At 45.9% G+C, this 22908-nt stretch overlaps 1 long non-coding RNA gene across 1 annotated transcript in view; it reads right to left on the bottom strand.

The window, feature by feature from the left end:
- The window catches only part of LOC144782839 (uncharacterized), a 58203-nt gene extending 35797 nt beyond the window's left edge, over positions 1 to 22406 (bottom strand). The window contains exon 1 of the long non-coding RNA XR_013601284.1: positions 22209 to 22406. This is a non-coding gene — a long non-coding RNA (uncharacterized LOC144782839). The remainder of the gene's footprint in view (positions 1 to 22208) is intronic.
- Between the last annotated feature and the right edge of the window lie 502 nt (positions 22407 to 22908).

Raw genomic sequence — 22908 nt, 5'->3', positions numbered from 1 at the left:
CTAGAAACAGGGTGACAGGGAAGTTTCAAGACCTTGCCTATATTTTAGCTAAACGGGAGATAGCTAGGAACATGAAGGCGCCAGCCGGGCGGAGACTCACTACTTGGAGGAGGGAGCTCGAAAGATGGGCGGGGCGGAAGGGAGACTGTTACTCCGAGAGGACAGCAAGAGAATAGGCAAGATGGAGAAGGCCAGAGCCTGGGAGGATCTTGTGGGGGAACTAGTGGCAGCTGACGCAGACGCTATCAGCGAAGGGAACACTCCGAGGGTGTCAACACCGGACCCAGACGACGGGCAAGAGGAGCAACCCGCCCCGCACACCTGAAGGAACCAGTGAGAAAATAGAGATAAATAGTCGCAAATGATGATGTAATTTGTATACACTGAACCTGAAAAAAACTCAATAAAAAGTTTTTTGTTTTTTTTAAATATAGTAAATCTGGGGCCAAAGTTATTTTTCTTTAGCAGGGAAAACAAATCACCCCACCCTACTGAGTCAAAGGCCTTTTTAACGTAGGCCAGAAAACAAAAGGAAAAAATCACCAGGAGCATGAAATCCAACCAATAAGCAGATCACTTTTGATTGGTCGGTTAGAGAGGGCCTTTGTTAACATCTTTACTTCCACATTAAGAAAGATAATAGGGTGGTACAGTGATCAGGTGGAGGACCCAGCTTGTGGATAACTACCATTTCAGTTACATGCTTGCCTGGTGGGGACCTCCTCGTTTCAAAAGATTCAGAGACAATAGAAAAGAACCAGAGTCTAGACTTTGAAAGTTTGAAAAATTCCACCGGAAACCCATTTATACCTGGAGTTTTTTTCCAGACTGTCATTGTTTCAAGGCCTGACTAAGTTCCTCTCTAAGAAGGTCTCCCTCCAGAAGATGTGGCTCCTCTGATGCCAGCGATTTCATAGGGAGATTACTCAAAATCAGTTTAGTCATTTGTGGCTGCTGGGATGGTCTGTGAGCACAATTCCGAATAATAAGCTGCAAACCTCTGACGTATATTTACCTCTACTCTGACCTCACATCCCCACCACTCGTAGGTTACATAGGCTATTGGGTCTTGTCTGCCATAGTTGCAGAATATCAAGTAAAGAGTTTTACTGAGCTTGTTGCCCCACTGATATAACCTACTTGGAGTGTTGAGCCACGCCAACCTTACTTCATTTAAATGTGTCTGCTGAAGAACAGTGAGTATGAAGGAAATTCCTAACTGTAATTGGCGACGGGGATCCAAAGTACTGAGAATTCAGTTCAAGTATTCAGGCTTCAGGATCTGCAGCCTTTTGTTACTTCTTATGTTGTTCATTAGAGGTGGGTGAGCCCTTGAAAGGCTTGAGCCAGAGGCCTGGCTCAGCTCGTGGTCCACTAAGATCTTCGAGCAGAGTCTGGCCCCTCCTCATTGTAAACATGAAAAAACAGCAGCCATTCTTCCCCTCCAGTCTCCAAGTGTGCTTTACAGTGGAAGTGCGCTGGGTTGTTATATTACAACAGTAACAACTAAAACAATAGCAGGGCTCGAAAATTCCACTCAACCGCTCGCATAGTTGAGCTAAATTTAACAAGGTCGAGCTGTTTTTAGGTCCTACTCGCCCTTTCTGGCGAGTAGGAAAACAAACCAACTTTTGTCCTCTGTCGGTGAAAACGGAGCAAATGTGACAAGATAACAAGATTTAAAGGCATTTTTATTGCTCACAAAGTTAATGAGCAATAAGATGCCTTTAAATCTTGTTATCTAGTTGCATTTGCTCCGCTTTCACAGACTGAGGTCAAGTAGGTTGCAGTTAGGTCGAGGACATTTTTTAAGGTACTAGTCCTGCAGGACTAGTACCATTTTTTTGATTTTTCGAGCCCTGAATAAGTCTGGTTCTTCGAAGGCCGGTATTAGTCCCCCCACCCACCTCAAGATCACTCAAACTTCGAATAATGGAACAAAATGTACTTTCAACAGGCCTGAGCAAACAAATGTAAAGCACTTATTCGCAGCTTCAGCCAGCTGGCATCATAGTGAGTTTCAGAGGCTATGGGATTGTACGCCCCCCGTGCAATATATTCTCAGTTCAGAAGCAGGGGAAGCAGATTTTGGGCCAGGTTTAGCATACCTCAAAGGTGAATCGGTGGGTTTAAGGTATGTGTATCTCTGGTCTCATGGCTGTGTAGATCCATCCCCATTTGACACAGGCTGTGTCTTGTGTTCTTTGGCCGCCCTACCTCCTTTAGAGGTAGGTTCATGAAAGATTTTGCACTGATTGAGGCTCTCATGAACAAAGCGGGTCATGTTATCTTTTCAAGGGGAAGAGATATAGGTTAGGTACCCAATTGCTTACAAAGTAGCACATTAAAGTGGGCGGTGTAAAAATGTTGGCAACTGGGAGATTCCCTCATTAATGTCAGCAACTACTCACATTGGGCGGTGTAAAATTTCAAGTTGCAACTGGGAGATTCCCCCATTAATGTCAGCAGCTGCTCACATTGCTAGCAGTTAAGCCGCCTGAGAAGTCTGGGGGCAAACACCACAGATTAAACTGAACAGGAAAAAAAAGAAAATTATTGTAAGCAAGATGGGATACAGGGCAAATACAGGAGGACACCTTGCTTAATGTCACATATTTCTAAGCTCATCAGATAGTTGAGCCCTTTCACATCATAGTAGGATAGTCACCAATGTGGAACAGGCTATTGGGTATGCCTTGCCAAGACACTGACACACACTTCACACAAACTGCAGCTGCTATAATGGATATATGCTGAAAACATGGACTGGGGTACATTTGGCCCAGAAAACTTTTCACCAAGCTGTGCTGCAGGGCATCATGTTGTTGCTAGGTGTCGTTGCATTCCAAGTGCATTAAGGGAGCTGTAGTAAGTGGCGAGGTTTCTTGCAGTGAGGCAGAGGGTACTCACAAAAGGTGGGCTGCAGCAAAGCATGATTCCGGGAATCTTGATTCAGACATTATCATGGTTTAATAATATGCAAGACTCTCTGGCTAAGTGGGGGAAATAATGTTCCAACATGAATCTCAAGGTGACTAGAAGGTAAGCCAAACTCTGCTTTGATTCTGTGGAGGGCATGCAATTCCGGGGTTAAAGTGAACTAGGTCTTTAGCTGGATTAAGCACGGAGGGTCACAGATGGTTAGCAGGTAGTGTGTATCTGATCAGACTGCAGTTAAGAAGCCTGGTGGGCTGTGTAGTTGTCACTCCAAAAAGGGTGTGGTGACTGCAATAGGATGCACAATACAAACATTCCCTCAAACCAGATTCAACACCATTATGTGTTCGCCATGGTTTAGCAATCAAAAAGGTCTGTGCAAAGGTCTGGTCATATTCAGCAAAGTATGTGCACTCTGGAATCAAGGTCATGTGACAGGTTGCTTCTGTTAAGCAATACATTCCCAGCCCTGATGGCTTCCTCAACCAGCCTAGCCACTATGGCTATCATCTATCAAGTGTGCTGCGGTCCCAAAAGTTGGGCAAACAAGGTGTTAAAGCCCCCCATTTTGGGAATAACCATGTATAGGGTAAACAAGGGCTTAGTCAACGCATTAAGGTAGTTGTATGTCCGGCATGGTACTCCTATCAGGAGTAGGCCAGCTGGCAGAGATAAGGGTATGGTGTTTGTGAGTAAATGGCCTGGTATATGATGTCCACTATTCTAGTGGGCACCTTGCACCAGTCCAAACGACCCTCATTGATGGTAGGTTGTAAAGTCAACCTTACAGAAAGCTATCCTAGTGGTAGCTGTGGAGAGCAGCCTTCAGGCTAAGACTTGGAGGAGAGCTAAGCTAGTTGTTTTACCAATTATAATCTCTTGAATGTTCAAATCAAAGCACACATGGTATATATCAAATATATATGTATTTATTCTAAACACAACCCCTTTGGACTCTTTATGAGGTCAGAGGTAAAAGTACAATACAAGGAACTTAATTTGCATACGATAAGTTGCACAGTATACGTTATGCCCTAGGGGCCTCACAAACCATATACTAAAATAGTGGTATAAGAACGACATGAGAGTTAGAATGCAGGCCTAGGGCTTGTAGAACCGCTGGGGCTACCTATAACCACCTACGGTTAGAATACAGGAGGCCCACGGGGACGCGTGCAGTGTCTAAACACAGCCGCGGATCACCATTGACTTTCTATGGAGAACGAACAAGTTATAATTTTAAAGATTAAGGGCACTTCTAGGTGCACTACGATGGAACACTTTTAGACTCAGACACTTCGAGAGTCAAGACCCACGGGAGCACCAGAGTACTCGTGACACCTCACCCAGGTGCATAGGTGTCGGGGTTCGTCAATTCCTATAGAGAGCTGCGAAGAAATGCTGCAGGCGATCAGGGGAAAAGTGTCCGGGTGGATCGGATATGTGAAGAACCTGAAAGCAGAGGAGACAGAGTCTGGGTCACTAGCCAGTAACCAGGATAGCTAGGAGAAGATGCCAGCCAATGTCGGGTGATTTCAGGTGAAAGAGGTGAAGCTTGAATCTTCAGCCACAACGTTGACGATTACCAGGAGCTGGATTCGAGTTGTCCCACGGAGGATCTAGCTGACTGTGGTGTCGGAATCCGGATTGGACCCCACAAGCCTTGGCAACAGCAATCCACGCAAGATGACAAGATTGGCTTCGGTGCAGACCAGCAAGGTCTGAGCGACTCCTCCTTTGGAGAGGAGTGGGAGCACGTCTGGAGCAACCCGAAAACCCCACTAAATCAAAGATGGCCCTTCGTGGGGGCTCGCTAGCCAACGGACTAGGAACCGCGAAGGGACCTCGAGCGGAAATGTACAAAGCCGGCCCACAGGACACTCGTGGAGTGTAGGCCTCTGAGCTTCGGTGCAAAAGGTGCTTGTGCAGGTCTTCAAATACCTCAATGCACAACTTCAGGAAGTAGGTGCAGTTGCAAAGATGCAGGATGTCCAGGAGTTCTGGTCCCACGTCTCGTGTCCGCTACAGGTTTCAGCTTTGCTGGGAGCGCATGTCAGCGTCAGAGATGTCTGGAAGTCCTTGTCCTGTGTTGCAGATTCTTCGGGATCCGGCGGGAGCCTTCGAAAATGCAGACTGGCAAAGATGCAGTTGGTGCCTGTTTGAAAAGGGTTTTCACTCCTTGACCACAACGGAGATTTTTTCCCTCTTCCAGTCGAAATGGAAAGTCAAAGGTCCAAGATATATTTTGCAGAGTTTCGTCCAGGGTAATCTAAAGTCCTAGGGACTGGAGTTCTATACTTATAGTATGTTTAGGGGTTGGACTAACTCTAAGGTCCCTCCTATGGGTGGACCTGGGGAGAGTGTGGTTACACCCCTTCCCCTTTGTCCAGTTTCACGCCAGAGCTGGGGCTGAGCGCCCCAGCATCCGGTTTGAACTGGGAAATGCATGGAGCACCTTTGTTCCCCAGGCAGTGTCTGAAAAGCATTCACTGAATGCAACCCACCCTGCCCCAATACACTAAAGCCTGTCTGGGGAGGACAGGAAACCTACTGACCAGGCCTCCCCTGCCGGAGTTTCATCCAGGAGCAGGAGGGCAGACTCATGTCTGTGGCAGCAGCATTCATTTTGTGATGCTGGGGCTCTATTTAACTATAACCAGGTTTACCAGTAACTACAGGTCTTCTCCCTCTAGAAGGGTGGAATGCTACCCCTGCCGCCAGAACTGGTGGGGGTGTAGTATTCCAAAGTGTTTGACACCTTACACAACATGTTTTGATAAAGCCAAACCAAAGTTCGCATTAACCGCGAGGATTATAATGCACTTAAGAGTATAAGGTATGGCTATATCATAGAACAGCTATAAGGAGATGGTTCCGAAAGCTGCAAAGGGGCTCAGCTCATGCTACGGCACCCTTTCACACAAAACCAAGCACTCTGCCTCCAGGATTGTCAAGGCCTGCCATAGGAGTGACTTATAGGTTAATGTGTGTCTATATATGTATATAGCTATAGGTATACTACATCTAAGTAAGGGGTGATTACAGCACCTTACCCAGGCTGTAAGTACAGACCTGTTGTGTCAGTTTGGAAGGCTAACCAGGGGTGGCACAATACATGCTGCAGCCCCTGGTAGGCCTCCGAGGTCCCTATGCCCTGGGTACCTAAGGTACCATATACGGGGGCTCACAAGGGTGCCTCAGTAACCAATCTGGTATGTACCTAAAGTACATGGTATCAATTTAGAGAGAGAACAGCTAGGCTGTGGGCCTGATTAGCAGGGCCACAGCCATACTAAAGTCGAAAAACCAGTGAAGCACTGCAAAAAGTGGGGGTAACCATAGGAAGCAGACCCTACTCTCCTACAGTATTGGCCACACACTTTTAAAGGTTAACAAATACACTGTTGGCCTGGGAGATGCACTCCAATTAGTTTCCCAGCATATTCTGAAATCAGTGACTGGGAGGTGATGGGTAATGCACTACCCGGCAACACTTAACAAGTAGGCCCGTATTGGCACAGTGCACAATAGGGATTTCACCCTGAACTGCGGTTAAAATAGAAAGCAATTGTTTCAATTCTGAGCAGGCCATCGATCACGCCTACGGATAGGTAAAGAAAGCTGTGGTAAAAACAGAACAGTAGTCCCCAATTAAAGTGGAGGCAAGCAAACGTGCCTATGATGGGGTAAATAATCCATGCACAAGCCCACCAAGCAGGAGGGCTTGATCCAATTTTAATTCAAAATCTAAGAAAATAAGATGTGCTTGGTTTATAAGGTGTGGTCTCTAGAGTTGATACGCCACTAGATTTCCCCAATAGGGACAGGGTACACCTGCCGAGGTGGATGGGAATTGTCCAGCAAGAAGGACTGGGAACCTTCAGATGTAGAAGTAAGTGTACAGCTAGAAGGACTGGTAATCACACGTTGCAGGAGGTTATGAAGCCTGCCATGGTAGGGTGGGGGCCCTGGATAGGACGGCGGCCACATCCAAGGCTGTGCCGGAGTTACAGGGCGATCCTGAGGCGAATAGGTACGAGAGGTACCCTTTCAGGAGCACAATAAGGGTGCATTATGGCACAATCTTAGGAGTCTTTACGGCAGGACCCTGGTGGAGAACGATGGGCGCCCTGCTAGTCCCTCGGGCGGTTGTAAGCCTGAGCAACCAGGGGCTTGCCTGGTTACGCTCCGCCCCTAAAAAGGCGTGAGTAAAAGACATGGACTGGTGGTCCATGATATGTAAGGGGTATAACCACCACAAAATGGTAGCACCAATTGGATTGGCCACAGTGCAATTGGCTCATCAGGTGGGCAGGGCAGCTTAGGTGAGTCACGCTGCCCGCCCTTGGACCGACCACAAGTTAAGCCACCAAGTTGGCATACTCCTTGTATGTATTAAACCTGCAGCAAACTTTTCCCAACTAAAACTTGTGTGCAGGGCTCGAAAATTCCACTAGACCACTCGCATAGTCGAGCTAAATTTAACAAGGTCGAGCTGTTTTTAGGTCCTACTCGCCCTTTCTGGCGAGTAGGAAAACAAACTAACGTTTGTCCTCTGTATGTGAAAACTGAGCAAATGTGACAAGATAACAAGATTTAAAGGCATTTTTATTGCTCACAAAGTTAATGAGCAATAAAGATGCCTTTAAATCTTGTTATCTTGTCACATTTGCTCCGCTTTCAGAGAAGGAGGTTAAGTAGACTGCAGTTAGGTCGAGGACATTTTTTAAGGTACTAGTCCTGCAGGACTAGTACCATTTTTTGGATTTTTCGAGTCCTGGTGTGGACTGTATTATTTTGCGCAGCGTGACTATTTACTGCTAAGCGGGGGTGTTGCAGATATCAGCACTAAGTGAATAACAAAAAAGCCATTGTTGGGCCGTGGCCGATGTAGCCAAGATGGAGGACGCATTTTAGCACCGCTCCCGAGCCCTCCTCCACAATCCTTACCCATCCTAAAACTCTGGGTTACCTAAAGCCAAGATCTCACCTCATTAAGACCCCTACACAAGGGAATCCGCTTTGCTCTGCCCTTTACCTCCTCTGGATTGAATAGGATAGGATAAGAATAGATATGATTGGGCCGCACCTGTACTACACCAAGATGGAGGTTGCTCTTAGGTTGTAAAACGCCATACTCTGCGAAGCAGTGCCCCATCAACAGCAGATCCATCTTGTGGACCTGCCTCTGTGGTGGCAGCACTGTTGAGCTACCAGCTTCCGACTACTGGAACGCGCACTGGTTTTAGCTGTCTGGTGGCGACTGGACCACGCAGCGGTGCGGACTGGGCTGTGTGGCGAGCTCCCGGAGTGCTGAAGGCACAGCCTGCTCATCTTCATTAACTGCGGCATAGCGGTATTAAGGGGGGGCGCAACCTGCGCGATGGCAAGGAGGCGAGCTGCCTGTCCCTCACTGTTTATGAGGATCCTTCCTGAGAGCCCTGTGGTGCATTCTAGAGGGGGCACGGGCGCCCACCTGAGTCCGGCCGGTGAGCCAGGAATCATGAGAGGGGACAGCCTGAGTGTTGATGCAGCCGTTGTTTGCAGGCTACCTGAGTGGGGGGCTTCGAAACACTAAATACTAGGGACCCTCAATATTGTGCCTTGATTTATGGATGCACCCTTGTGGAACTCTGTTATCCCACATTTGCCTCACAAAGGTGTAACTGCTGTTCCCTTGGGTGTGCAGTTCTAGACCCCCTTGTGTGCTAGCTGCCTTGACCACCTCTGCCTCACCAGGGTGCTTGGGGTGTGCAGGCCTCCTCTTCAAAACAGTCACTTCTTCAACAAATGGGAGCACTTCACCTGCCACCTGCTGCCTTCCTTCCCCAACTGCTCTTGCTCCCCCAACGTGAGGGAAGATCTACTTCTGAATTCCAAGCTGTCTTTACTCTGGACTGGGTCGTGATAGTCAAACACTACTACTCACCGGTGGTCCTATGTCAACCCAGGAACCACTGTGAATCTGAGGAGACTAAGATGGGAAACGACAAATCTCCCATCTCAAGTTCCCAACCCAAACTAGACAGATTTACAACCCTGGCACCCGACCCTCAGCGGAAACCCACTGGGGGAGACCCTCCCACCAGACCAGACACCCCTTTACACTTACACACACTCTCTATGACCTGACTCGGATTGTGTAGGACCTACCCAGTGGCTCACTGATCATAGGGGGGGGGGGGAGGTGACTTCAATGCGGTGATCGATCTACTCCTTAATATATCTGGCTCGATTTCTCAAGACCGACAGACATGAACCCTCTCTTTCAACGACTGGTCGCCCTCATTGGGCCTCTGCGTCAGGTGGAGGGCATGGAATCCTTGCGAGAGGGCATACTCCTACTTATCGGCCTCCGCTAAGACAATGTCCTGAATCAATTATGTTTTTTGTCAGCAACAGACATATCCGCTACGGTGGGAATGTTGATGCTTCCTTGAGGTACTTCCGACCACTCTCCGCAGCTCCTTCGACTAGGTAATTATACCTCCTCTACTCACCCAATGTGACACCTGATGAGCTCACCTATTACTTTGACACCAATACTGAGTCTGTACAAAGACCTGGTACATTATGGGCGGCCAGTAAACCCACGATCTGAGCACGAGTGAGGAGCTATCTCAAGCGAGAGGAGAGAGACTGGCAATAGGATATTACGGACCTAGAGACCCGCATACTTGACGAGTCGAGGGTGACCCATAACCCCACTGAGATGCTCACCCGACAACTAGACATGGAATCATGCTGCGGCAACCACTCCTATGTGAAGCACACTGTTGTTGGAGGGCAACCACCCATCGGCTTTATAAACACAGCAACAAAAATGGTGCACTCTCGAATCATCTGATAACTTGTGATATTGCGTCGCGTTTTATCCCAGAGATTGCAGACAACTCGGGATCTGTAGTTACTACAGCCCCTGAGATCGTGGAGGCGTTTACAGCCTATTATAGGCAGCTCAATGCTCGTAACTTGCGCCCCCTGTAGAGGACACTCAACCAGTTCTTAATGATATCCCTATTCCCTTCCTGACTCCAACCCAACGTAAAGCTCTAGAAGAACCAATCACGGACTATGAAATACTCGCTGCTATCAGAGACCTGAAGTCTGGGAGGACCCCCTGGCCCAGACAGTTTGCCCTTGAAGTATTACTTCAAATTTCAGGATACTCTGGTCGCATATCTTCTGCAGCTCTATAAGGAGGCTGTCCTAGAGACCTGGACCTTGCGACTATTGTTCTGATTCCTAAGGCCAATCTATCTTACCTCGAACTTGGCTCCTATTGCCCCATCTCCTTAACACAGATATTAAAATATATGCCATGATCCTGGCATCCAGGCTTCACCTGTTCTTACCTCCTTAATTCATCCCAACCAGTGTGGCTTTATGCCAAATCGCAGTATACCTGGAATTGCATACGGCACCTGCAATGTGCCTTTGCTCACATGGAGCAACTGTCAGGTGACCTTGTGCTGTTTTGTGTCTGTTTTTAAAAAGCGTTGAACACCATTGACTGGGATTATCTGGTGGCAGTGATACACCGTATGGGTTTTGGACCCTGCTTTCGTGCGATGGTGTTGGTGCTTTACTCACACCCAACGGCCCAGTTCTGAGTCAACGGTGCATTATCCGATGCATAACCAAATGAACGGGAGACTCATCAGGGGTGTCCCCTTTCCCCATTGCTTTTCACCCTGGCCACTGATCCCCTGGCGAGGTTGATCCGAGGCAATGCACAGCTCGAGGGTTGGCCCTGGATGTCTACCTTCAAAGACAAAATCCCACTATATGCAGATGACGTTCTGCTTTACCTCGCGAATCCAGCGGTCTTGGGCACTCAAACTCCTCGCTCTTTTTAAGGGGGCATCCAGCTTAGCTTCAAGCACCTCGGAGTGCATGTGGCGACAGTGCCGGAATTCACCCGCACCCTTAACCGGACACCCCTCTTGCGCAGTACTTAGGCCAATCTGAATACATTATGGGACATCCTGTTGAATCTCATTGGTAGAGTAGCACTGATAACAATGATGAACTTACCTCGCTTCCTCTACATATTACAACATTTTCCACTTTATATCCCGAACACATGGTTCGCAGAAGTGACATCAATGCTTTGCTCTTTCCTCTGGCATGGGCCCTCCCATATAGCCCATGATACATGCTGCTGTTTGGTCTATGAAGGCGGGATTAGAGCAGTGGACATCCTTCTTTATTACAGGGCCTCCCATCTCCTGATTAAAAATGACTGGTTGACGTGAGATGGAACAACCCAGCTTACTAGTTGGAATTCAGTGAAATGGGTCTAAATGTTGTGATGCACTAAATGTAGGGGTGTCCGCATCCCCTATCACTTGCAGATGTAACCAGGGTGATCTTGATATGGAGATCGGCTCTTCGCTTTACAGGTTGGAACAGGCGTCTTGACGAGGCCGACCCTCTTGTGGAAAGGTCGCTGGCTAACACAATTATCACAGCTAGAAGGATTTGCTCTTTGGAACCTGATCAGTATCACCACACTGGCCAACGTTTGGCACGTGTCCAATATGTATTCTTTCGCTGAGCTACAGATGCAGTTTTCTCTCGCTACCACTTAGTTCATCGATACTTGAAAATACGGCATGCTCTTTCCCTAACAGCGAGGATCTGTATGATCTCCCAGACTTCAATCCTCTTGCAGCCAGATTGCTACTGGGAATGTTGAGCAAGGGTGGTACCTCCCAACAATATTGTGCCCTGGTGGGTAACGCAACCAAATCGCTGGACCGGCTAAGTCAGAAGTGGGAGGACAGGGTTGGCGAATTAAATGAGGTGGAGTGGAGTGGAGTGAAGCTTGTATGGCTCCGAGAGCTAGTGATATCCTCCCGACTCAGATTAATTAAATTACATTATCTCCACCACACCTATATGACCCCACCCCTACCAGAGGCTGTGTTGCGCGCTGATCCTCACTGATATTATCTGCACTCGATGCCACTCCCAAGAAGACAATTTCTTTCACATGACGTGGCTATGCCCACGGATTGCCCCACACTGCTGCTGTGTGGGCTTTGCCCTAGCGGCGGCCTGGGCCTTCCCATACAACTCTCGCCAAAAGTGGCACTGCTGGGGGTGCTGGAGGGATTCTGTGGGGACTGAACGCTGATTGGACTAGTGATTATGGTGCAAGGAGAGATATTGCTCATACCTGGAAGCAAGCATCCCCACCAACACCAAAACAATGGCATACTGGGATGGATTGGTGTGCTAAACTGGAAGAACTTATTTACATTGACAAGGGATGACCTGCTAAATTTTCACAAATTTGGTGGAAAGGATGGGACTATTCTGGCTCATCTTCGACACTGGAATCTCTGGCGAGTCATGCAAGTTAATCTTCGAGGGGAAGTGGGTGATGGGAGGTGGGGGGATGGGCAATGAGGGCGTGAAACACCTTTATTATTGTTTTGTTGCTTTTCGTTATTGTTACCTTTTACCTACAAACTAATTAAATGTATTTATCTGAAAGAAGCCATTGTTTGCAACTGCTGATGGGCTTATTAGGAAAGATACATTTGGCAGACGCTTAGACCAACCGTCATGATCTGATTGTATTATATTTAGGAAAAATGCATTTAAGTAGGTTGATACGCATTTTTACTCTAATTTAAGGAAGTAGGTGCAAAGTTGTCAGGTGGAAGTCTCAAGTTTCGAAATGGCAACTTGTGATGTGTAAGTAGGCTATTGACCATTAATTTGTTTTGAGGTTGTTGGAGGTTGGTGGTACTTGGTGGGAGGGGAAGGCTTTCTCTGCTCTGTGATTTGTTTCTTCATGCACAAAAAGTGCAGAGCCAGACCACTGCTGAAAAAGTAGTGCATGTAATTCCTTAAAGCGGTTTGTCCTGCAAAACCAGCCATGATTTTGGCAGGGAAACAATGCTTCTGTACTGTTAAGCTGGGGATGCAAGGTTATGGGACGAGGCCTGTTTTGTCAATAATAAAAGCTGCAAAGCTTTAATCCATTCAGTACTGGTTGCGAATGTAAGAGGAAGTCTTGCACTGCTCCTGCTGTAACTAATGCGGTTTCCTAGTGCATTTATTCAGTACAAAATAAACTGCCTTTGAGGTCTGTAAATGCAATACCATGTTGCATATTGTGTCAACGGAATTGAGGTTTAATCAAACTCTGAAGGATGAATGTCCGAAATTGCACTACCGGAAACGAAGTGTATGATTACCGGATTACTCATAAAACACATTTACCAACCAATTTCTCTTAATGGGATTTCAGGCCTTGATTTTAGAGAACCCAATCACATATTGCAACGGACGTGGAAATCAGATGAAGTGAAAAACAACTAAACATGCACTGCCCATGTTAAGCCTCTAGGGTCTGACTTAACACATTAAAAACACACTGCCCCCTCCCCAAACCCCCCGACCCACATAAGGCAAACTTTGGCTCGAAGTACATTATCGCCTTTGTTAAGATAGTGCTCGAGGCGCTTTTAGTGGGGTGTCGCTTTTCTCTTCAACCACAGGTCAGATCCCCCACCTCCATCACCCATTCAGGTGTTACATAGAGATGAGAAGGAACAGAGGAAGGAGGGAGATTAAGGGAAAGGATGGAACAAATACAGACAACCTGTGCCAAATCAGGTGCCACTACTTGGCTCTTAACTCTGCAACAGAGCAGGATAGTGGGCAAGAATCCCATCTCTTTGAGTAAGGTGTGCGTGCCACACACTGTTCAGTTGTTACACCATTCAGGCAGTCGGCTGACCTGCTGGAACTGGTTTGATCCTGGTCCAGTGATCACAAAAGATCCTTTCTGCTCCATTCAGGGGATGCCAATTCAAAACCAGGCATTAACTTAGCTTTACAACTGTTTTTACTAGTAGGCGAGAGGCAACAGAAATGGGAAACAGTGGAGAGAAGTGGAAATAGTAGCATTGGCTACCACTAAAACGTATGGAGCACCCTAAAACCTCAAGCATTACAAATCCAGGGGGACCCCAAACCAAACACAGGCCATAATGTACTGAAGCATTCTGATGCACTCCACAAAAAATCAGTGGGTCCAATCAAGACCTACTACACATAGGTACGTAGGGACAATCAGCAGGCAGTCACCCCATTGGACTGCAGGGAAAAGAGTCTAGCTGCCACTACTTATAATAAGCTGCACCAACCCTTATCAGTGTCAAGGGTTGATCATGTGGATGGAAGCCTTACATTATGAAAGAATTACCACAGAGTATACCACTGCTACACAGTGGAGTCTAACAACCTGCTAATAGCAACTTATCAAATCATGTACATCACTTGAAAGAAGACTACTGAAATGGAAAACATGTCAGAAAGAGAAAATGAGCAGATAGTCACATGGACACCAAGTCAGGGACTTTAGGCTTTCTTGGTGCCTCTTACCTTCCCTCCTTTGCGGGCATGCCCAGTAATATATGGCAGCATAATTGGCCGTGGTTATACATTTAGAACAGGACAACTGTTTGAGAGGCTCAGGCTTTCCACTAGTAGCCCTCCTGCCGGTGAACCTACACCACTCCTGAACCCACCAAACGTTTTGGGGAGCCTGCAGTGCCTCTTTTTTTTCAGTAACAGAGGGCCACGTGTTTTTCCTCAGGTCCTTTCAGGTGTGTCCTATGGGCTAATACTGGTAGTCCTGATTTTCTAGCCATCTGAACCCTCTTCCAATGATCTTTGGTTTCAGAAATATTATAATTTAAAGGTGCAGTAAGACTTTAAGACTTAGAAACCAGTTTCCCCAGTTACTGGTGCTACAAAAAATATCCCTTTGGTGATCACTCAAATAAAATTCCAAACCTCGCCATCTTTGTGAGACTTGGGCCCCTAACAATTGTTTTTTTATTATTATTATATATTTATTGAGCTTTTATATATAACAATCTTGGTGGAAGGTGTAACATCATAAAGGCATATACAGCCTATGGCGATCAGTTGATTACAGAAATACGAACTACATAAAGATCATCTGCAACTAAATGAATCACTATGGTGGAATAACCATGTATTGAACTCATTTTAGATGTACCTTCCCTCCCGTTTGCGCAAGTGTGTTGTATTGGAGACAGGGGGTCAGGGGCCACACAATATCTAAGATTACGTAGCAGAAGATGGAAGGGCTCCTAACGATTGTTATCCTCAAATACCACATTGTAGATGGTAATGCTGCTATTACTTCCTGGTTGGAACACAAACTCTGAAGAAAAGTTGCACCTAAACTGATCTTTCCCCTGAACCACAATGACACACACTAATCGTTGGTCCGGACAAGGGTGGTTCTGAAGCCCTAGCCTGCTGTCCTCCTGAGGTAATCAGTCTTCACACTACTGAGGTAGGATAAAGCTAATGTAAATTGCACCTGCCTGCGAATTCTGTACAGATGGCAGCAAGAAGCCCTTCACCCATATGTTGTTTCATGTTTCATCATCGGGCTTCCCACACCTGGACCACAGCATGTGTCTGGGTTGACTACCATCTAGTGCAGGAGCAAGTGTGTTTTTTGTATTTTTGTCTGGTGCAAAAGCGTGCCAGAGATGTACTGGTTAAAATAGCCGAGGGCTATCCTCACAGCTGTGTTTATTCAGGGATGCCCTGGATGTGTTAAAAGTGCCTACAGCTAGATGAACGGATGTGGGGCATTATTGCGCTGCCATCTTAGATTACCAACATTTTTTTCGGATATCATTTACTTGCATTGTGGGTCAGCAGCCTTAATCAGGACATCTGTTGGCTATGATGATCCTTATTTGGATGTTCCTTTACATGTAAACTCGTATAACACTCTCGTGGCACTCTCGCTTCCACTGTACGAGACAGACATATAAAATTGCTCTTGTCAAGTTCTGTATTTTGTATTCCATTCGGCGTAGGGAACAAAGTGAAAACCTGATGATGAAGAATGCCACAACATGTGGGTAAGGGTCTTGCTATTCCCAGACCCACATCACCACAGAATTTGTAGGAAGATGCAATTTACATTAGCCCTATCCTACCTCAGTTGCGTGAAGACGGATTTCTTCGGGTGGACAGCAGGGTAAGACTTCAGTACCGTGCCCCCTCTAAGAATGGACACAAGTCTCCGCATCACCATCCACTTTTGGGCTGGGAATCTCAGTTAACGTGGTCTTCTGGACATTGTAAATGATTTTAGGCCAGGTCTCAGCTATTAAAGGTCAAAACCTGAGTGCTGTCTCAGACACCCTTGTCCTCTACACCTCCAAGTCCACTAATAAACTAAAACAGAGTACAGACATACCATAGTGTACGCTAAGCATAAAGGTCTAGCACCTTTAAAAAGATAGACCTCGAGATTGATTGAGCCAGTGTGAAGCCTGGTCATCGTCAATGCATTGACTTGTGTATAGACCCAAGTATTATTTGCATTATGGTGCCTTGTCATGCAAGAACTATACAACTGTTTAAGATTGTATCATGCCCCAGGTGATAATAGGATCTTCTATTTTTCTAAAGTAAAAAAAAAAGCAGTGATGCTCGGCACCAAAGAGAAACGCAGGTTGATTTAAGATCACAAAGTGCACATGGAAAACACTAAGTATTACCACAACAGTTATTATTTATGGAAACCTCACCAAAACATAAGTGCTTGATAATTCAAAGTGCTCTAGGAGCAAAGTCATGCTAAAACGGAGGGTAGTGGGATGTGACCAGCGTCAGACAGACAAGTTCAATATAACATTAAAAAACTAGCAAAAACGCCACAGGTATGTGCCCAATGGTTATTCTAACTAATTTCACCCTGATGTACATAAACACAGGGTAAGGGACAGGGCAACCAAGGAATCCGAGAATGTCTCCCGACCTCCATCTTTCAGAAATTTAAGAGACACTTGAGCATCCTCAGGAGAGGTAAAAGAACGTGTGTATTACCATAGCAGGTACAGCGGAGTTCCATCAAGGCCCATGTAAAGTAGTTCTCAATCAACAATCTTCAGGTCCTATGTCCTTACTATAGTGTGGTACATATCAATATACGGAATCCCCAAAATGGGTCTGATGACTCAAGAACCTCCATGTCCACAACATGACCCCATCCAGGACTTTCATCACTAGAAAGGCACTGCACGATGTCCAAGCGAGGGCACACTGGCTGTTGTGGAGGAAGCGGTTGTAACTGAGAGCGGAGATGATGCGAGTGGCCCTACGGAGGAGCCTCGCTTGATATCGGAGGTATTCGAGACTCCCATGTCAGCAGGAGGGGCGCTCAGTTACGAGGGTAGTGAACGCTTGAACAGCGAGAAGTGGAAACCGCAAGAGGCTACCTCGGTCCCCTGTAAGAGACCGCTGCTTGAGTTGAAGTTGCCCCAGAATCCAGCCAACATCCCTTCTCACAAGGTGGATGCCGGAGTCCCAAAAGGGAAGCCCAAATCTGGGAGGGTCTGGAAAGATCCAAAGAAAAGGTAGACGCACGGTCTAGCTGCCTGATGTTGGTTGCGGTCAGCTACCGTCTTAAGGTTCCTCTCGAGAAATCAGAGATGGCCTCGTAGCTCTCCCACGGTTCAGCTAAGGTTCCAGATTGCAATACATCAAATTAGAAGTACCGTAAACAGCCTGCCTACAGCAAGAAGGGGAGGCGTGGTTGTGTTTCTGATCGGCCATACCTAGTGTGTTACAGGACTCTGTTGGTGCACCCGGATTGTGCACGCGCTGTTTATTATATAGTCATGGACGGTCTTCTTTTTTGATGAGTCGTTGAATCTTTTTCGCTTTTACTTGGTCCAGAACATGGGTGTTGCTGCAGTGGGGATCACACCGCGGAGACCTAGCAATATGGCTGATGCCCGGTGGAGCTACCTTGGTAGCTATAGAGGAGATTGGCTGTGGATCATCCCCTCAGCCGTCACCTACCCAGCCGGACATTGGGCAGACTTTCCTTAGTCTCTCTGCCGTGTCTCCTTTTCTCCCCCACCTTCCGACGAATCAGCGAGTTTGTTTGACTTTCACTTTGTCTTTTAGGTTCACCTGAATTACTTTCCCCCTTGCCGGTCTTCCTGACCCGATCTTCATTCCAACCCCATGTTACTTTCCCCCTCTTTCTTCTATACCCCGTAGGATAGGTGTATATGTTAAGCTATGCTCTAGTAACTCATGTTACTATGTAACACTGTTTTTTTCCTGTGCTATACTATGCTCCTGTAACTGACGTAATTTTGTAAATCGCTAATCCTCATGTAAAGTGCTCTGATACCTCTTTTTTTCCAGCGCTATATAAAACTCTGCAAATAAAATCCAGTACCTCCAACCAATCCTTATGTTCAGAAAGTTTATTTCCTCTACCGTACAGGCAAATTGTAAACAACTGGAGAAGCCTTGGCGACAAGCACACAATTTAAATGAGAAGGAAACATAAAAATGCACTAGCACTTTATCATGAGAATATAAAAAAAGCTTGGAAAGCTCACATCGCTTTCCAACTAAGTCAGTCAGGTATACCAAAGAACTATATAAAATCCTTAAATCTTTCACTAATCCGACTGCCTGTACCAACATACTCTTCCTTCCCAAACATTATGTCGTAATAATGCCAACTATTTGGAAAAAAAAAAAAAAATATATATATATATATATATATATATATATATATATATATATATATATATATATGATAAATGTCCTAGAGTCACTGACACCTCCAAAGCTACATCTTTACATACTCTTTCTCCCATGGAGAATATCACTCTGTTCGAGATTATTACCACCCCTCCAGGTGCATGTGGTGGAAGGAATGTAGAAAGCAACTAACCTGATTCTCCTATTTACATTATGCCAGCCAAATTCTTCGTTTTGCTAGCCACACAACTAGCCCAGTCCATCTGTGCGATAATAAAGTCGTCTTTAAACAAAGGCCAACTTCCACGTGAATGGAAGGCTGCACAGGTACTTCCGTTCTGTAAGAAGGCAAATCTGCCGGCATCTGACTTGTCTATCGACCAATCTCCCTTATCCCGCTGATGAGTAAACTTTTGGAAGATGATATCAATGTAAAGCTTATGGAACATAGTCGCAAAGTTGCCTGGATCCATCACTGTCCGGTTTTAGACCAATTCACACCACTGAATCAACTCATAGCGGTGAGACACTACATCAGACACTTTTGACAACAACCAGGCTGTGCTACTGGTGTTGTTGGATCTGTTGGCAGCCTTTGATACGGTGTCCCATTATAAATTACTTCAAAGACTGAAGGAGATCGGGATCTGTGGACTTGCTCTAAAAATGGTTTTCTAGTTTCTTAAGTCAGCGCACACAACCATTAACTTGGGTGCGTTCCACTCTCGTACTATTGAGCTTACGAAGGGTGTACCACAGGGCTCCTGTCTTAGCCATACTCTGTTCAATGTCTTTGTGGCTCCTCTCGCTAAGATTATTAGAGATTCTGAGTTCACCCCCTTCTCATACGCTGATAATACCCAACTTCTTTTATCATTTGACAATAGCACAGCCTCTACCAAATCCCTCTTTGTGGAAGGTATGCAAGAGGTTTCTGGTTGGATGACTGAAAATTTACTCTAGGTAAATGCCGACAAGACGGAGATTGTGCTTTTTGGTAATGCTCAAACATTATGGTCTTCCGAATTAAGGCCACAAGAGTTAGGCACAGCCCCGGTAACCAAATCGGTGGCTAAAAACTTGGGAGTCCGTTTGGACCATTCTCTCACTATAAAGGATCAGGTAGAAGCTACCACTGGTACCCGTTTTCATATGCCCAGTCTTTTGCATAGAGCGTTCCATCTCCTCCCATTAACTGTACATAAAACTCTGATCCAGGCTCTGGTGATTAGTCGTCTCTAGACTATTGCAATGCGCTATTAGCAGCCGCAAATGAATCCTTACTGAATAAACTTCAGGTGGTCCAGAATACTGCGCCCCAACTGGTTCTCAATATGTCATCCATAACAACCTCTCTCCCTCTTCTGCGACGACTTCACTGGCTCCCTATACGTCAGAGAATCAATTTTAAGATCTGTTGCATTGTACACAAAGCACTTAATGGCAAGGGTCCTAGCTATCTAACTGAACAACTCATCCGATATCAGCCAAGCAGATCTCTACGCTCAGGGGTGAAATCACTCCTTGTCACCACATGTTACGAAGTCTCGTACGGGGGGTAAAGCCGCCTTCTTCCTTACTCCACTATACTGGAAACTCCTGCCTCTGCACCTTCGAAAGTGCACAGACCTCCTCCTTTTTCAGGAAACTTCTTAAAACAGAACTATTCTGCACATGAGTCATCTGGCCCAGTGTCTCTGCTCCTATATCGTGGAGATACCCCTTCGGTGTGATTTCGGCACTCTACAAATTCCATCATTCATTCATACTGAGCCCTCCTTTGACACTTTATCGGTATTCTGGATGCTATCAGTGCAGTGGAAACAAGGGCCACTCTCCAACTTTTAGGAAGCCAGGGATTTAGGTGAATTAAGGTATTTTCCAAATTTAAGGCAATGTGCACCAGCAGTTCAAGCAGCTCAGGAATGAGCACCCAGTAGAACAGTTTGTATTAAGTATAGCAAATGTGTGGCCACCAACTTGGAAAATCGCCGTTGGGTGTAGGCCACCGCCTTCTGGTAGCTTTATGGTTAGGTACAAGTCCACAGTTTCCCAAAAAGCGGTAATTGAAGAAGTCACCGTCTCCTACCCTGCATACACATCATGCCCAAATGCTAGCCACCAGTTCTGACATGCAGTCACAGAAAGGGAGACAACTTTCAGCCCTGGAGAATGGCAGCTTTCAAAGCGCATCGTTGCTTCAATGTATTTGTATCGTCAGTTTTAAATGTTTACATTTTGCTGTTTCAAACAAAGACAACATACTCTTTGGAAGAAAGAGGTCAAGATGAACATTAATCATTGAGTCCCATCGCTTCCGTCATTGAAGACTGTTTTTAAGTCCTCATCACCTCCGACAGTAAGCCTAAACTGCTCAGTCAGGCTACCTTTTGGAGTTTCAAGACTCAAATAAGAATACCTGGCGCCACCAAGCAGTGCCAACTTACCCATGGCTTTGGGACACCAGTAACTCATTACAGAATTACAGAGTGACTATTGGCTGCCCATATACCTGGTGAAGGCCTAGCATGGCAGAACTAAAAGAAATCCACCAATAACAATTTTTTAAATGGTGGATTGGATTCTTGGTCCCCGCTTTTTTAATCATTACATTTTGTATCTAGCAACACCTACTCATTTTCCTCCAAAGAAAGGCGATATCCAGTTATGTTTGTGACCTGTGTGACCCCTGTCATTTAAGGGCACGCCAATCAGTGGTCACAAGTTTCGTGGGAGGCAAAGGCAGGGTAACGTCACTGGCCTAGCTACGCCAGTGTATTAGTTGGTTTCTCAGCAAACTCTTTGATTAACATCATATAGGAGGCAAAGTCAGCACTTTGATGCTTATGGCTAGGAGAAAAGTCATGGCGTTTAAATTCTCATTTACCAATTCTCATTCTACACTCATCACGTCTGGACATTGCCAAGGTGGAAAGTGGCGACAGGTTATGTTTTGTTTCGAAAGCAGAACCCATTTTGCTCTCTCCAGCTCATCCATCTCTCCTTCGAAAACGGTAACTGAAACACTTGCTTTTGACGCACAATATTCAACAGTGTAAGGAATCTATGGGCTGTTTCGGAAAAAGTACAACATCGTGCGATTGGTAGATTTTCAGACATACTTATTCTTTATACATTTTTTTTTTTTTTAGTATTTTGATGATGTGCAAACCTACATCCATAATGGAGTGCTATACAGGGCTTCCTTACTTGACCAAATTGCGTGATTTTAAGCATTTACTTAATTTCATGAAGTCTCCTTTTCCCCCATCATCACATATGGGAGCATCTTGAAACGGTCCATATATTGATATGTACCACACTACATTAAGGATACACCAATTCATGTTGGGGGTTGTACAAAAACCTCCATTGTATTTGATTTAATAGACTGCAATATTGCTCCATTTATAATTGCAACGTATGCACCATATATTGTGAATATGGCAAAGTGTGTCTTGGTTAGCTAAGGGCGACGAGAAGGAGTACCCAATTATTAGCAAATATTAGTTTATTTTATATTAGGCCGAATCGTATTGTTACGTGGCATTAGTTGCACAATTAAGTGCCGACAATTCTGACGGTCCTCTGGCTCTTGTAGGCTAGCCAGACTATTGGCCCGGTTGTTCATATAAATTGGCTGGCTATCCCACCTCTAAGCCCCAAGCGCACTCGTCTCTCACCGTTCCAGACTGCCGTTTATGCACTGTATGTTGGCGGTAATGGCGCGCGTGACACTGGTCAGCCGTCCCAGGGCCTCGTGCAGCACCTGCGCCTCGGTAGTGTTCGGGGGCGCATTTAATAACAGGCCCGAACTCCGGCGGGGCCGGCGAGATTCTGGTGACTCCATCGCGCGCGGGAAATTGACAGCTTGTTTTCAATATGAAACTCCGGCGGCTTCCTATTGGATGCAGTCCAGAGCTGAAACTATATCACGTGAGTGATGTGGAATGAAGCTAAAGAAAATACTAGAATTATAATTCATTGAGAACTTCGCGGCCATCATGACTGCTTACCGTTCTCATAGTGGTAAATATAGATTTTTATCGAATACATCTGCCCTTCACGGAAGGCATCTCTGCTAACACTGTTAGCAGCAGCCTAACAACATTAGTTTACAGCGAAACACATTTATCAGTATGAACGATTTAAAATATTTTTAAAATATAGGTGCATGTACAACAGAGAGACAATGAATATGATACTTTGTATTGAATTGAAAAATGTATGTAGCGCTTCCCTATATCAATCACTCAGTGGGACAATCAGTTACATGTCGAGTTGCGAAGGTTAAATAGCTTCATACAAATAGTGAGACGGATGGATTCACGTTAAGCCTTCAAATCAGAGATCACACAGTTTCTAAGGGGCTCGATCCTTCTC

This window comes from Lissotriton helveticus, chromosome 9 (assembly GCF_964261635.1).
Source record: "Lissotriton helveticus chromosome 9, aLisHel1.1, whole genome shotgun sequence".
NCBI classification, from domain to species: Eukaryota; Metazoa; Chordata; class Amphibia; order Caudata; family Salamandridae; genus Lissotriton; species Lissotriton helveticus.
Note: the sequence above shows the minus strand (reverse complement) of the source record. Positions and strands in the feature narration are given on the sequence as shown.